General features: G+C 34.8%; 1 long non-coding RNA gene across 1 annotated transcript; it reads right to left on the reverse strand.

Annotated features, from left to right (window-relative positions):
- Window positions 1–7,099: 7,099 nt before the first annotated feature.
- On the reverse strand, window positions 7,100–13,823 carry LOC121420504. The gene is made up of 3 exons (XR_005970771.1): window positions 13,252–13,823; window positions 11,433–11,569; window positions 7,100–7,136 (listed from the first exon to the last, which is right to left on the reverse strand). It is a non-coding gene; the product is annotated as an uncharacterized LOC121420504 (long non-coding RNA).
- Between the last annotated feature and the right edge of the window lie 364 nt (window positions 13,824–14,187).

Below are 14,187 nucleotides of genomic sequence, written 5' to 3' on the forward strand. Positions count from 1 at the left end.
CATTGGAGCATAAAAAAATCGAACTCCATTAATTGCCGTTCATTATAGCCAAACTGTGCATGCGTATACCTTTGATAGCAATTCGGAGACGAGCGCAAACTATGCGCAAACTTTTGTTTAACTTGTCGCAAACTATTCGTAAACTAGTCGTGAACTAGTCTTGCCACTGCGTGACACTCGTATCATAATACTTGGCCCGACGAGGTTGCGTGCATTTTATGAATTGTCCACGCCGAACTTTGTCGTGCCATTATTTTATTTTTTTTAATTTTGGCATGACATTTCAAGCATTGTCCCACTGTCCCACACTGACCCGGACAGGTCACGACATGGAACGACGTGGCACGACTCGATGCGTGAACTAGTAGTGAACTATTCGGGCCAGTGTTATAGCTGCATAAACCGGTGGAATTAGCCCTTTCGAAATACACAAATATTTAATGCAAAGGGTTATATTTTAAGCTTTAAAACTTACAAATGAATAGATGAACTGATAACACAATTAAACCTTGCGTTTTCAGTGCAGAACTACAGTTGTCTGATTTAAAGTAATGGGCGGGCTGGACATATTTATATCTAAATAAATTCACAGAGCACAATGCTGAAAATTTCATCAAAATCGGATAACAAATAACGAAGTCATTGAATTTTAAAGTTTATCAAAATATTTTATGAAAACAGTTATATGCACATCGTCATGAATATTTATTAGGTTGGCTGATGATGTCACATCTCCACTTTAATTTTTCTTATGTTATATGTTATTACATGAAATCATAAATGTTTCATTTTTTTCTACATGTGTAAATGATGTGTCTCCATTACAATGAAATAAGTTGCGGCAATGAATAACTAGAGCACTTAATCAGTTGTCAATCCAATTGTTTTAGTTCTTGGTAGAAAAAAATTGAATGCACTTAATTTCATATAATAGACCACAAAAGAAAAAGTGGGGATATGACATCAGCCCTTCCAATAAATGTTAATAAAAACATGCCTAAAACTTTTCACCGGAATAATGCAATTATTTAAAATTCAATAACTTCGTTATTCAATTCAATTCAATTCAATCTTTATTTCGCAAAATAGGATAAAAATACAAAGAAACATCAAATAATGTGATTAGATAATAAAATACATTGCGTGGCTTTCCATGAAGGTTATCAGAAACCTGTAAGGCTGGATCGCCAAAACATAAAAAAAGACAACAATATTAATAGAGAAAACCAGAATATCATATCATTGTAGTAAATACAATGTAGGAAAAGGGACAGAGAAAAAAAAAGAATACAAAAATTTGTTATCCGATTTTGTTCAAATTTTCAGCATTTTGCTGTGTGAATTTTCTCTCTTTATTGAGATATAAATATTTCCAGTCTGGACAATCCCTTTAATGTGATACTAATGAGCTTACAATTAAAAGACAATATAGATGAATACGACTTCAGAGCAATGTTACCTATTTACAGCCTTACCCTACAGGCTTCTACAGAAACAAAATAAATTGGTTTGTAATTAGTCAGGTACGTTGCTTTGTCAGTGGATAAACTATATGTATGTATAATTGAAACTTCCAGGTAGAAAATACCATGAATACCAGCAGCCGTACCGAATTGATTCATAGGTTGCACGGTTGGTAGGAGAACAATGAAAATCAAGCATAAACGCCCTATAGCCAACACTAGCAATGTGAACATTCACACTCAAGCGTTTTTCCCCTACACAAGACCATCTTGGTCACTGTACACAATTATCAACCTTATTTTGTCTAAATAATGTCAATGAAAAAAAATTAAGAGGAGAGGGAGTTTACTGGAGGATTTCCATTGTTCCCCTAAGTTCCAACATTTGGTTATTAAGGCCGCAAGACGGCATATACTGTACGTAACGCCGTCTGCATCCCAACATGTGTTTTGTAATTGTTCCTTTCTATGATGAATAGTTCACAATATGCTTTTGAGAATGACATATGACTTCATATCATATTTTGCTTGATTGGATTTGCGGATAGCGTAACTTGCAAGCTCTGTTTGGAAATGAAACCCTGAAATGCCCATAATTTTAGCTAAGAAATTTTAATCTTGTCAAAAAATGTGAAATATTAAGGGCTACGTATTTTGACAAATGATTTTTTTACAAAAACTTAACCTCTTGATCTTATTAATCTCCTTTTAATAGGAATTATTTGTTTGCAATCAAGTATAGTTTTGATACAAAGTCAAACATGAACGATTCCAGGGGAAATGAGCAAATCGTGCTGACAACATTAAAACACACAACTTAATTTCCATTGATTTGTTTTAAATTTGATATTGATCAATTTCGGCAGTCATGGCAGTTATAGTTGATTAAAAAAATTAAAAAAAGGGAAAGGAAAGAAAAGAAAGGGACTAAACCTGACTGGGCGTGCCGTTCACCCACAGTTTAAGGGACAAGGCCCCGTGGGCACATCATTCACAGGTCACCATCTCCCAGCCAGACTACACTAGATCTAGATTAAATGTAAAAAAGAAGAGGAAAAGGAAAAAGGGACTGTACTAAATCTGACTGGGCGTGCCGTTCACCCACAGTTTAAGGGTCAAGGCCCCGTGGGCACATCATTCACAGGTCACCATCTCCCAGCCAGACTACACTAGATTTAGACTAAATGCCATGACCATAAGGAAATTGAAACTACAGGTACATGATTAGGCAGGATGAATGGTCCAAAAGGAAAGCATTTCGTTATTTTGTATGTCTTGGAGAAATCCAGTTTTAGAAATCCTGCAGCAAAAGATGGAGGTTCTTCATATTCCTTAGGATCCTGTTCTTGATGTGTGAATCAATGTTGACGTATCGGATGTCCTCACACAATGATCCTTCTCTTGGAGAATGTAAATCAGTTCAAGAATGTAATAAAGATATTGGGCTATGTAGCACATTACACAAACATCACAAATCTATTCCTCAATAGACAATTCCATGTTATGCACATGCTAAAACAGTCTATTCTAAAGAGCCGAGTTGGTGTGCTTCAACGATGGGATGAGGTTTTTGCCTCTTTACAGTGGCAAATCCGGGCAGCTGATTCGACTGTATCCGGTCTTTTTTTTTAGCCAGATTCAATAAGTTAATGGCCATTTTGCCATCCGAAGCCCTCATTATATTATTTGGTTTCGCAAATTCTGACAAATTAGACCCCCTCCGATAATCAAAGAGCAAGAGGCTGGAGCCAAAATATGTTTTTTATGGCATTGAGCAAATCTATGTGAGGTGTATCGAGACTGGGTGATGGTTCATTAAGTGGTTCGTTAACAATAGACGTTACGGGCAAATGGAACATGTTTTGGGATGATAATCTGATTCTTATTCATTTAGATGTAGCGTAAGAATAGTTAACACCAGTTGCGCGTAAAGGTGTTTGTAACTTACGAACAATTTTATGAACACCACCCAGGTTCACAGAATATATTCAATTCATATCAACAACAAGAATCATCTAAGATTTTTCTTTTATCTCATTTGTTTTAGCTAAACATCAAACGAAATGAAGCAAAGTCACATAACCAGAAACACGGTTAATGAAACATTTGCTAATATTCAGAAAAGATGGTTTTGAATCCGCAGTCTTCTAAAACCATGCTTTAGGCTGATTTCATTTAAATATCTTTTTATATGCAAATCGATTTACACAAACCATGGATTCATTAACGCCGACACTTTAGCAATAAGCGTCATTTCAGCGCCCCGTGACAAAAGCGCGCATTCATACTAGACTAAATTAAAAAGCGCATCTTTAAACGAGATCCGCTTGTAATATTGATTTAGACCGAGGATTCAAAACTACCTCTTTTAATTTGGGCCAATTTAGTAGTGACTAATTGATAAGTTTTAATGAAATAAGCCAAATGGACTAAGAATGAATACAGTCGACGCTCCACAAATAATTTAACCTTTAGTGATTTCAATCTGACCAGTAGAATACTGGAATGTACTTTGACAGGTTTCACGTAAATTTACATATATTTGACATGTAAAGAAATTGACAGTTGATTGTCGATATTCATCTATTTCACAGCAGGTTCGATAATACAATTATATGTATATAAATGTATATATTCATACATCACTGTTTATACATGAGAAGAAGTATATACGTACATATATCAATACATACGCACATACACACACATATATATACATACATATATATATATATATATATATATGGATGAAGATATGTCTACATAGAAAGAATATATATATATATATATATATATATATATATATATATATATATATATATATATATATATATATATATATATATGTGTGTGTGTGTGTGTTTGAAAAGAGATGTACATGTATCTATAATTAACATATCAAACAAAGGGTAGCCCAATAAGTACAAATGTCTTTGTTATTTAGGGGCTCTTTGAAAATACTGCATTAACATACAGGCATGAACATAGAAATTAAAATAATGTATTAAAATATACATAATGTGCGTATATACAAATGTATAAATATGTACTATACAACTGTTCATATACATACATCACGGTTTATGTACAAATAAAAGTTTATACGTATAAATACTAAAGACATGTCAATATAGAAAGATATACATATAAATATATTGATATATATATATATATATATATATACATATATATGTATAAATATATATATATATATATATATATATATATATATATATACATATATTTAACTAACATATTAAACAAAGGGTAGCCCAAAAAGCAAAAACGTCTTCGTTAGTTTGGAGTCCTTTGAAAATACTCCATCAATATAAAGGCATGTACATAGAAAATGAGATAATGTTTTAAGATATATATAATGTGTGTATATACAAATGTAAAAGTATATATACAGATACATTCTTTACTATCTTTACGTAAATAAGTATGTATGTACATATACTATCGATGTATACACACATATGCATACGTCAATGTTTATATATATACAAATACATATATAAATGTAAACAGGCATCCACTCTTTAATATGACTACTGTGTCTTGTACCGAATACTTATAGGCGAAAAAATTACAAGACGATTTGACGTTGCTGATAGACCACAATTTAATCCGAGCTTTCGGCCTTAGGCCTTCTTCATGGGTTCTGGGTCTTTGGGGTCTTTCGAGCTGACTCGGAGGTGTGCCGTGTCGTGGCACGACACGGCACACCTCCGAGTCAGCTCGAAATTTTTTCGCCTACATATACATATATATATATATATATATATATGTATATATACACACAAACACAACTATATATGGATATATATATGGGTGTGTGTGTATATATATATATATATATGTATATATATATATACAAAGACATGTACATATATAATTAACATATAAAACAAAGGGTAGCCCAATAGGTACAAATGTCTTTGTTAATTATGGGTCCCTTGAAAATACTACATTAAGATACAGGCATGTACAAAGAAAATAAGATGATATATCAAGATATATATAATGTGCGCATATATACAAATGTATAAATATATCTACAAATGTACATATACAAACATCACTATTTATAATAATTTAACGTTAATACGTACATATACTAAAGATATGTACACACATGTATATAAATATAACTATATATATATATATACACGTAGAATATATATGTCTACATAGAAACATATATATATATATATATATATATATATATATATATATATATATATATATATATATATATATATATATATATATATATATATATATATATATATATATAAATATATACATATACATATATATATATATATACATATACAAATGTATAGTAAGATATATACATATATGTAGCCAAATAGGTAAAAACTTCTTAGTTAGTTTAGGGTCCTTTGAAAAGACTACATTAATATACAGGCATGTACATGTACATAGAAAAGAATATAATGTATTGGGATATACATAATGTGTGCATGTACAAATGTATATACAAATCTACATATACATACATCACTAATTACATATAGATAAATAGATAGAGATACTGTATCAAAATATACATAATGTGTGTATGTACAAATATATATACACAAATCTACATATACATACATCACTATTTACGTATAAAAAACTTTGATATATACATATACTAATGATAAATACATGTACAAAAATATTAGGGAAAAATGGTGGCCAAATAAGTATAAATATCTGTTTTAATTGGGGCCCTTTGAAAATACTACGTTAATTTACAGCCGTGTACATATAGAATAAAATAATATATTAAGATATTCATGTATGTATAGATATACATCTATATGGCTATATATATGTATAATTACCAATTTGGAACATATTATTAGTATGAGACTATTTGAAAAGCATTACTTTTACTACATTGTATATGAAATACAAAATTATATATATATATATATATATATATATATACTCATACCTTTAAACGTCTGCTACCGGCGGTTTCACGCCCGGACTTGAGGCGATCTTCAGTCTGCCTGAAGATCGCCTCAAGTTCGGGCGTGAAACCGCCGATAGCATACGTTTAAAGGTATAAATATATGCTCTGCTTTATAGCATTGAGCACTTTGCACAGTCATCGGCATCTTCACATCTATGGATATATATATATATATATACACGCACACAAATGCATACATATACAAACATATCTATTTATTCAGCAACAAAAAAGATGGGATAAATTATACATGTACAGCAGCTTTGGCAAGTCTTGTATTTAAAATATGTGATGAAAGGAATGAAGAGGACAATGGTAGTAGCTCCATTCAAGATTCCCAAGAAATATCTACCCTTTGGAAAAAAAGGTGAGGCCGAAAAAATGTCTCTGCCGTGAATCGAACCCGGGCCCCCAGCTTGATCTAAGCTACGCCTACCAAATACCACTGTTCTCTTCAGTCATTTCTTTCACAGCATATATAAACACAAGAATTGCCAAAGCTGTTGTAAATGCATAATTTGCCACATTTATATACATTTATTGTCATAATCTACATATATATAAACATAATGGCTAGAGGTGGACCTTATATGTTCCAAGCTATTTCGAATGAAATATTACAAATCAAGCCGCTGACGGTACCCTGGAACGATCTCCGCATGGCCGTGCTCCCTGAGCAACTTGTCGAGTGCAAAAAATGATATCACAACAATAAACATCACCATTCAGATTCAATAACCATCATTATCATCGTTATCGTCAGTGTAAAGAAATATGTTGTTTTCATAATATTTGTTCCAACGTATGTATTCATACAGCTTTGAGACAACAGCCTTTACTAAGTACAAACACATTCATCTCCAGAGATGCACAAAGCGCAAATAAATTATTAAAAATTAGTAAATTCGGCATGCTCAATATAATTTTTTCAAAAGAATATGACTTAAACGTTTTAAACATAACTTTTAGTATTTGTTATTAAAGTATGAAGTACATGTATGAAACATTCAAAACAAAAATATGTTCAACATGGTCGACTACATTTCTTAATTCAAAGAAATTCCACGTACCTTTTATGAGGCACCTGAAACATTAGAGTTCTTTTTAGATTTATTTGCGCTGGGGCGTTTGAAATTACCATTGGTCGACGTTTCCTAGGTTTTTGTCAGCAAGGATATTTAAATATTCATATTGTGTGAAGATTTTTCCTCCTTTGAGTGCAATATATAATACTTTATTACGTTCGATTATTGTATTATAAAAATTGCAAGGACAACGCAATTTATTCCATTGGATTACTGTACATGCGCCAAAAAGATGATAGCAAAATATACATGGAAAATATTTAGTTTCAAGTAAGTCTAGAGACAACTTTTTACGGAAAATATTTCACAAAATTTTGTTGAACTGTAAACATACTTCCAGTGTTCCTTGTGTAGGTGAATTCGAAGAAATCTTGAGTATTTTTCGCAAAATGTATATGAAAATAATAATAATCCGCATTTGTATACATGTAGCGCTTAATACGACGTCTCTAAGCGCTTTACAGACATATAATTACACCGGTCATCGGATCCTTGCATGACCACATACAATGTATGCACCTTCTCCACTCCCTGGGGAGCATTCCAACAATTTCAACAAGAGTGCCAAGACTCAGTTGCTAGGCATACTACATATAGGCTTTCACATCCTACCGGGTACCCATTTAACACCTGGGTGGAGAGTGGCAAAGTGTGGATTAACGCCTTGCCAAAGGACGCTAGGCCATGGTGGGATTCGAACACACGACCCTCTGATTACAAGGCGAGAGTCAGAACCGCTACACAAAGGCGCTTCCACAATGCCTCTATTTGGTAGAAGGGATTGGAAAGAAGGCGAGAGAAAGAATAACAAAGATAGGATAGGGATACAATAAGAAGCGATAAACGCTTTCTTCATGTTCAAACCTTTAATATAGAGAAATCAAGGGATACAGGGAAATAATTGTGCTAGAAAATATATTCTGAGCAAGGTTCAACCGGAACCATTAATGAAGAGGGTCTGAAATCATAATTACAATAAGACCGAACACTGGAAAAGCTGTAGTAGAGTAATCAAGAAAAAGGGATGCAACATAATTCTTCAATCTGATATACAGATGTAAAAATTTGAACACAATTTCTAACAGAGATAAATATGAGTGAGGATTGGGAAAGTCGTTAAAGGATTGTTAAAGAATAGGTGGAGGAGGTAGGATAATGGGAAATGATGAAAGACATTGGGTCAGAAGCATAAGAAGTAGCAATTGTTTATGCTAGGCTTTCGCTTGACTGCATACGCATAAAATGAGGGAGCAAATGTATTTGCTAGTAGGCCCAAGCAATTGCTAACTGCTTGGTAGCATTCGCTTGACGATCAAGCTATTTCTAAAAAGTGTATACATAACGCGAACATTTTTCTTGTGCGTTTAAGCATTTGCTTTGGTTTGTTCATGCTCCGTCAGAGTAGCTTAAGCATTTGCTTGGTCAGGGCGATAAGATTCAAAACCGAATAGAGAGGGGTGATGTTAAAGATAAAGTGATGGGTAACGGATAATGGAAAACGGAATGATAAAGCAAGACATAAATGTAATATTTGTAAACTTTGATACTACTATGTGGTAGAGAAACAAGTAACAAATAACTCAAAGTGTTTCTCAATAAGAAATTGTAACACAGAGCAGTTAATAAATTCCTTTTTTGTGAATACAACGTTGGCCTGGAATCAACTCCCTAACGAAGTTGTCAGCAGTACATCACCAGAGGTGTTTAAAGCCAAGATCGAAGAAAGCCACCTACGTTTCGACCAAACTTATTTGCGCCCTCTCCTATTACCCGATGCATTATACCTAACGGTCCTGCACTGTATTACATCCAGATCCAGAAGGGATAGGACACGGGCTATGAAGAGGATGGATGGGAAACGGTATATGAAGACGAAGGATCCGGTATATAACATACACTCTAAAAAATAGAGTGCTAATTCAGCTCTTAAAGAGCGTGTACAGTGACTGCACTTCGGAGTGCTGATTTGTCTAGTTCAAATTTAAACGAGAAAAATCAGCATTCCGAAGTGCAGTCACTATACACGCTCTTTAAGAGCTGAATTAGCACTTCATATTTTAGAGTGTACCTTTGTTATTATAACCCCGATCGGTCAGTGTGACGTCAATGATTCATTCAATAACGCCATTAAAAATAGTTTCTGAAACAAAATGTTAATCTGTTGAGCAATGAAAATGCTTAATTTAATTTCGTGTTTTATAGCTTAGTTTATTTTCATTAGTTTGTTTTACGTTAGAGAGGGTCTTTCAGACATTACATACCCCTGTTGCAAGAGAGAAGCTGGTAAATTCCTACACAGGTGTAGATCTGAAAGATCTAGATTTGGCAGGAAATTTTGTCATGATTCTTTAAGAATTGGGTAAAAGCAAATATCAATGAAGACGTCCACAATCAATAAATATAGACAACCTTGGTCTAACATTTGTGTCCGTCGTTGGGCATAGGCCTATAGGCCTATTTGTTTATTTGGCTTTACTAAAAAAAGGTCTATTTTTCATGTCATTATGTGTCAATACACCGTACTGTCGCGATAAATCTTTTTTTCTTTCTTTTGACAATTGATGTACTTTTGAAATGTCATCCAATCAGTTTAAATCCATTGGATTTCGTAGTTTATATAAGATATTGTCATGCCGGCTGTTTACTTTATTTATTTTCCGAATAATTAGACTCTTCAAAGATTATGCGTTTTCCTAATGATGTCTTGTATAACAGGTTAAACCAGAAATCTCTTTATTTCAAATTGTTTAAAAAATACTCGACGTATACGAAAAAACTCAAAAAATTTACAGCAAACAAATTACTTATTCTCCTGGCATCATGAAAAAAATCTGATATGTGAAATAACATGATAAACCAATGGATGTCATTTCATTCAATGGCGGATCGGGGGGGGGGGCACATCCAGCCTGTGCCCCCCTCCCCCTTGAGAACATTTTTAGCGAGTGTGTCCCCCTAGTTTGAAAACGTGGACCTTTTATTTTTTGCTTCCCAATTTACTACAATAGTACCATTGGATATTTCATTTGTGATTGGTAAAATGGAATATTGCTTTCGTTCATTGATGAGCTATTTTGCTATAAAATACTGTATTACTTTTTTTTAATTCAGCTGTCAATTACACAAAAATCTTAGCATTACCAACACATCCCTGGCTTCACATACTTGAGGCTGTGCGGCAATCCGGTCTGCGCATCCGGGCCGACCTCCCCCGGGCCTATTTGGCTCGATTGTTGTCTCGACGCTGCTCTCTAGCCAGACGAGGTGACCTTCGTCGAGGGTGGAGTCGCTAACGCTCCTCCTCCGTCGCCGCCTCCAGTAAAGCCGCTGACGGTACGCTGGAACGATCTCCGCATGGCCGTGCCCTCTGAGCAACTTGTCGAGTGCAAAAAATGATATCACTACAATAAACATCACCGTTCAGATTCAATTACCATCATTATCATCGTTATCGTCAACATCATAATCATCATCGTCGTCGTGATCGTTATAATCGCTACCGTTATCATATCGCTTTTTTCTATATTTATTTGAACACTATTATCAATATTGTTATCACCGTTATCATTATTGTCATTATGATTTTCATCATTCTTATCTCTTTAGTATTATCATTATCACGATTATTATCATCAACATCATCACCGTCGTCATCATTACCTAAATATCAATATTTTATCATACTCATCATATCCCCACAATATGCATTTAACAGAGTCAGATGAAATACATTTTAGGTGAATTTTTGAAATTTAACGAAAAATACATATCCAAAATTAGGGTAGAAATACTGTTTAAATTTGTGTGAATTATGAGCAATGGTGCTTGAAAATGTATTTTCTTTGTTGGCATTGTCCACGTTAATGCCCCACCCCCTTGTGTGGTACATACCGTGTTGCGTGCAGTAGAGTGCGTTGCCGGCGTCCCCTCCTAGTCTATGACTGCAGCGTCTGCGATCTCGACGACGACGTCCAGGACGAATTCCGGGCACTTCGACATGCGGACTGCACCTGACCGTTGCTGGCTGTCTTTAAAACAAATTAATAATCAAACCAATTATTAAAATATGAATTATCTTTTCAATGACTATTTCGATCTTGGATGTGATGAATGGTAAAACTTTTTCTTTAATCATTTTAGTAATGAGTAGTTTTTCCTGCCTATTTTTCAAATAAATTTATTAACAATTCTTTCCTACTCTTAGTCCCCCAACTTGAAGACGATCGACGTTCCTAATGCATTCCACCCCGCGCTCCACAGAATACATGTAGGGGAGACCGGGATTAGTTGGAACATGGGGTAAGTTGAAACACTAATTTTCTTTAAAGCCTGTAAAATAAAGTTATGCAATACTGCCCTCAATTTATTGCTATTCAATAATACAACAGTGTTGAATTATTATTGCAATAAATTGATGGCAGGATTACATAAATTCATTTTACAGGCGTCAAATCTCGTACGTCCACATGGCACGTCACAGAAAACGAAAGGTCTTGAATGTTTCAACTTACCCCGCGTTCCAACTTACCCCGGTCTCCCCTTCTCGTTTCTCATTGTTGATCGCTATTGTTACGGACGCCGCGTCCGTATAACGTTAGCGATCAACAATGAGAAACAATATGGCGGTGTAAACATCCGGGCAAGTCTCCACCTTCATTTCATATTATTTTTTTCTAATTTGAGAAATAAATTCTTGTTTGAAAATGAAATAGATAGCGTAGAAATGTCGGAAATTAAGTTATATCCCATTTATTTGATTTAGGGCTAGATCTTAATAGAAGGAAAGTAGAATTCCCGGGGCGGTGAAAGTGTGAGGTTTTAGGGGCGGTACGTGTAGGTAAATGCAATAGAATCCCTGGCTCCATGGAGGGTAAGCATACGTTAGTAAATGATTTTTACACTCTAGGGACCTCCTTGCTCGGAAACGGGGGGAAGGGGGGGGGGGTGCTACTGTTCAAATAATTTCCTTTGGGTGTTGTCTGTATTATTCTCCATTTGTAGCACCACCAGGTATTCTGAAAAAAATATGTAAAAATGTAATTTAAGTGACCTCAATTTTAGAATGAAAATCTGTCTGACTTGTTTTCATTCTTTTCAAATTTACCTCAGCGCCCCGCAGTCAAAAATCGTTTCCAAGGTCCTGGCTGCAATCACTTGTTCGCTGCTACCATTCTGCCTGTGGGGAATCTACAGGTAGGTCTATGATATGCCAATGTTGTATAGAGCACACACTTTAAAAAATCATGAAAATATCAATTTTGTGACCCAAATTACTAATTTCCATACACTTGCAATTTATTTTTCATTATTAACTTGGGAATAATTTTTGTATTCATCAGAGCTTTCAAAAACTTGAATTTTGGGCATATTTTTGTGTACGCCCTCTATTGGTGGAAAGTAATACGGCAAGAAAATTTTCATTTTTTGATCTCTATTTTTAATTAAGAAAAAAATGATTTAAAGTATCAAATCTAAATAAGAGCCAAGTTCTATGAATATTAAGTGTAATGGAAACTGTCAGTGTAAAAAATCAAGCATTTGCCCCAAACAAAAAGAGAGAAAAAAAGCCAAACATTGCCACCCTTATTTTGCCACACATGGAGATATAAATGAGAACAAGGTTATATCATAACCTTGTTCATTGAATGAGTGGCTGGAATAGGGAATGGTCATGTGCTTGGTTCTAAAGAAAAAAAAAGAAGACACTGACCTGACGTTTCACCAACGAAATTCCTGTAAGCCTTTGAGTGGCTGCCTCCTATACCGGTCACCCTCGTGGATATCCTCGATGCAACATCCTATGTACTGGTTTATAGGTATAAATAATTCAGCAACGTAGAAATCACGAACAAAGCAAATGCTAAGAAATCTCCAAACGACATGTCTAAGACAGAGTCTAGCAGAGATGTAAAAAGAGTTATGGTTAGAAAGTACCCTTGGAGCGTGGGCCGGAACCCAGGACTCGTCCGTGTCCGTGTAGTAGACATATACTCTCCAAATGGGGTAGAATAGAATGGGGTCGCAATAGCCCTCCAAATAAAAGGGGGAAAACTAGATTATGCACTTACCTCGATTATATGGATAAAGGTCTATCGTGAGACACGGAATCCTGACATCGAAGCACAAAGTGGAACCTCAAAAAAAGGAAAAGTTAGACCTCTGTCGCGTTCGCTCTTGGTATCGATCGGCCATTTTGTTTTCAATTTTGAAAGGAGAACGAACGAGACAGAACATTTCCTCTTTTGAGGGTCCAGTTTGTGCTTCGATGTCAGGATTCTGTGTATCACGATAGGCCTTCATCAATATTATCGAGGTGAGTGCATAATCTATATTTACCCCTTTTATTTTGAGTGTTATTTGCGACCCCATTCTACTCCATTTTGGAGAGTGCATCTCTGCCTCGTATAACACGGACGAGTCCTGGGCTCCGGCCGATAATAGGTCTTGAATGGGCTATTTGAAAATAGATCACGTGCTTCAACATAGCGAACCAATCAAATTCGCACTTTGAGTCGGGTCGTGTTCCTGAACAAATAAGCCGTCAAGCTCGGCAATTAAGAATAATGTTATTGTAACACTGGAATGGCATGAACAATCACCAAACGTTACTTTGGTACAATAGTAAAAGTACCATGCGTAGCTGCTC

Source organism: Lytechinus variegatus, chromosome 8, assembly GCF_018143015.1.
Source record: "Lytechinus variegatus isolate NC3 chromosome 8, Lvar_3.0, whole genome shotgun sequence".
In the NCBI taxonomy this organism is placed as follows: Eukaryota; Metazoa; Echinodermata; class Echinoidea; order Temnopleuroida; family Toxopneustidae; genus Lytechinus; species Lytechinus variegatus.